The sequence below is a fragment of the Heptranchias perlo genome, chromosome 28, assembly GCF_035084215.1.
Source record: "Heptranchias perlo isolate sHepPer1 chromosome 28, sHepPer1.hap1, whole genome shotgun sequence".
NCBI lineage: Eukaryota > Metazoa > Chordata > Chondrichthyes > Hexanchiformes > Hexanchidae > Heptranchias > Heptranchias perlo.
The window spans coordinates 38,482,275-38,487,034 of NC_090352.1; positions in this window are offsets into that span (position 1 = coordinate 38,482,275).

A 4,760-nucleotide genomic window follows, 5' to 3' on the forward strand; every position below is an offset into this window, starting at 1 on the left:
TTAGGAATACTGGGACCTGTAGAAATCTTAATAAATTGAACTTGGTTCTAAAAATAGTAACCTAGATGTTTAGACAGTGAGAGGTGGCGTGTCTCAGGCATTGTGTGTGTGTGTTTAGGGGTGGCAGGGTCAATGTAGGTGTATTTCTGTGCTGGGGGTGTGTGGGTGTTTCGGGGTAGGTGTGTGTTGGGGTGTGGGTGTGTGGGTGTGTGTGTGTGCGTGTGTGGGGGGGTGGGGGTGTGTGGGTGTGTGTGTGTGCGTGTGTGTGTGTGCGTGTGTGTGCGTGCGTGTGTGTGCGTGTGTGTGTGTGTGCGTGTGTGTGTGTGTGCGTGTGTGTGTGTGTGTGCGTGTGTGTGTGTGTGCGGGTGTGTGTGTGTGTGTGGGTGTTGACCTGTTTTGGTGTCTGTTTCACCCTCCCCCGTGCTCTGTCCTGTGTTACAGACAGTGGTGCTGATCCAGCTGTGGTCTGTTATTGTACGATCGGATTCCACGCCTCACAACTGGCACAGAAACTCCACAACTTTTTAGCCGGAGATCCCGGCCGGAATTTACACGGCTCATTGAAAGTTTACAACCTGGAGGGGGGGTTCCTGAAATGGGCCAAGGAGAGGAAGGCCATGGTTGACAGCAGGAATCAGCCAACCAGCCTCGTCCACCCCTACAGCGAGCTCTGGGCTGAGCTCGTGAAAGCTGACTTCAAAGCCCCTGTGTGAATGTCCACTCTCCCGCCATTGGTCACCCAGCATGCCCACTCTCGTGGTGCCCCGCCCCCACTCTCCCGCCATTGGTCACCCAGCACGCCCACTCTCGTGGTGCCCCGCCCCCACTCTCCCGCCATTGGTCACCCAGCATGCCCACTCTCGTGGTGCCCTGCCCCCACTCTCCCGCCATTGGTCACCCAACACGCACATTCTCGCGATGCCCCGCCCCCACTCTCCCGCCATTGGTCACCCAACACGCACATTCTCATGATGCCCCACCCCCACTCTCCCGCCATTGGTCACCCAACACGCCCATTCTCATGATGCCCCACCCCCACTCCCGCCATTGGTCACCCAACACGCCCATTCTCATGGTGCCCCGCCCCCACTCTCCCGCCATTGGTCGCCCAACGCGTCCATCTTTGCGATGCCCCCCCCCCACTCTCCCGCCATTGGTCGCCAACATGCCCATTCTCATGGTGCCCCCCCCCCCCCACTCTCCCGCCATTGGTCGCCAACATGCCCATTCTCATGGTGCCCCGCCCCCACTCTCCCGCCATTGGTCACCCAACACGCCCATTCTCATGGTGCCCCGCCCCCCACTCTCCCGCCATTGGTCGCCCAACACGTCCGTCTTTGCAATGCCCCGCCCCCACTCTCCCGCCATTGGTCGCCCAACACGTCCGTCTTTGCGATGCCCCGCCCCCACTCTCCCGCCATTGGTCGCCCAACACGTCCGTCTTTGCGATGCCCTGTCTTCCCACACCAAACGAACAGACTCTCTGTTACCCAATTGGATGATTCCTGACTGACCCTCAAACAGCTTTTTTCCCCCCCCCCCGATCTCCGATATTTTTATAACCAATGAACAGATAGGTTCAAAAAACATTTTGAAAAAACACACCATTTTGTTTAACGCCCCTGTGATTTCTCTCCCGGGTTGTTGCTCGCAGCAGTGACCTGGAGATCAATCTTCAATTCCTGGAGACTCCAGGCCAATCCGGGAGGGTTGGCAACTCCCTCTTCCCGGCAGACAGACCCAGGTTTGCTGGGAAGTTCTAATCCTTCGATAAATGGGAACGATTCGCTGGAACGGTGCATCCGCACAGGATCCGAATCTTAACCTGGATCATGAATGCATTCATCTGGACTTCAGCGCATGGAACTTTCTGGACGAATCCCGTTGACTCTTGTGCCGTGTGGAGTCTGTAGCGATGGGCTGACTCTCGGCCTGGCACGAGCAGGCTTGGCCGGCAAAATATATATCGATTTGTTCTTGGGGTGTGGGTGATGCTGACAAAGCCACATTCATTTATTGCCCATCTCTAGTTGCCCCGGAAGAGGATGAAGAGTTAGCCACGGACTGGAGTCACGTGGAGGCCGTGCCCCTCGAAAAGACATCAGTGAACCAACTTTTACCAACAACCCATCAGCTTTCTCGGTGCCAGCCAAAACCACCAGATTTATCGGGTTCGATAATCACACCTTAACGTGGCGGGATTCGAACTCATGACCCCTGGGGTGATGGTGTGCAGGACCAGAATCAAGAGCCCAACATAACTCTGATCGAAATGTTCCCGCAAGTCACTTCAAATTTTCAAAAATCAGGACTTTGAACTGTAATTGCGAGCTGGCCTTTTGTTCATTATTGGTTTATTAAATCTAATTCGCTCAGTGCGGTTGACTTGATTTCAGGGAATCTTTCCCTATAATATCGAGAAGCCCAGATTTAAGTCCGAAGGTCACGGTGCAGGAAGTACTGAGGCTGCGAGGGCTCGTGGAGAAGGAAGGAATGATTAGCTGACGTCAAACTTGAGATTTCAAAGTCTAGGTTGTCAGAAGGTCGTGGGTTCGAGCCCCCACTCCAGAGACTTGAGTTAATAATCCAGGCTCACACTCCCAGTGCAGTACTGAGGGAGTGCAGCACAGTCGGAGGGTCAGTACTGAGGGAGCGCTGCGCTGTCGGAGGGCAGGACTGAGGGAGCGCTGCGCTGTCGGAGGGTCAGTACTGAGGGAGCGCTGCACTGTCGGAGGGCAGGACTGAGGGAGCGCTGCGCTGTCGGAGGGTCAGTACTGAGGGAGCGCTGCATTGTCGGAGGGTCAGTACTGAGGGAGCGCTGCACTGTCGGAGGGTCAGTACTGAGGGAGCGCTGCACCGTCGGAGGGTCAGTACTGAGGGAGCGCTGCACCGTCGGAGGGTCAGTACTGAGGGAGCGCTGCACCGTCGGAGGGTCAGTACTGAGGGAGCGCTGCATTGTCGGAGGGTCAGTACTGAGGGAGCGCTGCACTGTCGGAGGGTCAGTACTGAGGGAACGCTGCACTGTCGGAGGGTCAGTACTGAGGGAGCGCTGCATTGTCGGAGGGTCAGTACTGAGGGAGCGCTGCACTGTCGGAAGGTCAGTACTGAGGGAGCGCTGCACTGTTGGAGGGGCTGCCCTTCGGATGAGACGTTAAACCGAGGCCCCGTCTGCCTCCTCAGGGGCATGTGAAAGATCCCACGGCCACTATTGGAAGAAGAGCAGGGGAGTTCTCCCAATGCCTTGGTCAATATTTATCCCTCAACTAACACCTGAAAACAGATTATCTGGTCCTTGTCACAGTGCTGTTTGTGGGATCTTGCTGTGCGCAAATCGACTGCCGTGTTTCCTACATCATAACAGTGACGACACATCAAAAAGTACTTCATTGGCTGTAACGTGTGTTGGGACGTCCTGCGATGAAAGGTCCTTAATATCTCCTTTTCCGTTCACACCACTATCCGTGACAGAACCACAAATCCCAGGAACGTTGAGTAATCGGCAGTGTGTCAGCATGACAGTGAGGGGGCCAGTTAGAGTATTAATGGGAAGAATAAGGCCCCTTTAGTTTAACCATTGGACACGGGCCAGAACTCTCCCCTTGGAACATATTCTGAACACAGACCGAGGGCCCGTCTCTGTGGAATATTAAGGGATGTGTTCGCACGGCAGTCAACGACATGGCTCATGGCTGCCCGAACTGACCAGGTCATTTCCACATCAATGGTGAGTCTGGAGGAGGAACGACTCGCAGGTGTGGACCAGGGGAGGGGCACTGAGTCAGCTCGATACACCCCCCCGTCATCTGTGACAGCCAGGATCCCAGAGAGTGAGGGTGCAGAGAGTGAGGGTGCAGAGAGTGAGGGTGCAGAGAGTGAGGGTGCAGAGAGTGAGGGTGCAGAGAGTGAGGGTGCAGAGAGTGAGGGTGCAGAGAGTGAGGGTGCAGAGAGTGAGGGTGCAGAGAGTGAGGGGAGATCCTGGGGTGGAGTGTGGAGCTCTGTTCTGCTCTGGTTCCATTGCTTCTTTTTACCCAATGTAGAGCCGAGGCCCAAAGTGCAGGAAACCCCGAGGTTGGAACGACCCGGGGGAGAGGATGAGGTGAATCAGGATTGAGTGAATGGGTGCCACCACATCTGGATTTTAAAAGCCTAGAGGTTGGAGGAGGAAGGGAGGCCTGAGAGAGGGGACGGTCCTTCAAAAAACCAAACCCGTACCCCAGTAAGAGTCAGTGTGTGTGGGACCCGTACCCCAGTGAGAGTCAGTGTCTGTGGGACCCGTACCCCAGTGAGAGTCAGTGTCTGTGGGACCCGTACCCCAGTGAGAGTCAGTGTCTGTGGGACCCGTACCCCAGTGAGAGTCAGTGTCTGTGGGACCCGTACCACAGTGAGAGTCAGTGTCTGTGGGACCCGTACCCCAGTGAGAGTCAGTGTCTGTGGGACCTGTACCCCAGTGAGAGTCAGTGTCTGTGGGACCCGTACCCCAGTGAGAGTCAGTGTCTGTGGGACCCGTACCCCAGTGAGAGTCAGTGTCTGTGGGACCCGTACCCCAGTGAGAGTCAGTGTCTGTGGGACCCGTACCCCAGTGAGAGTCAGTGTCTGTGGGACCCGTACCCCAGTGAGAGTCAGTGTCTGTGGGACCCGTACCCCAGTGAGAGTCAGTGTCTGTGGGACCCGTACCCCAGTGAGAGTCAGCACCTTGAGGAGGGGCGGAGAGAAGTTTAATAAAGGACATAAGACAGATACAGGTTCCACACCGCACAGAC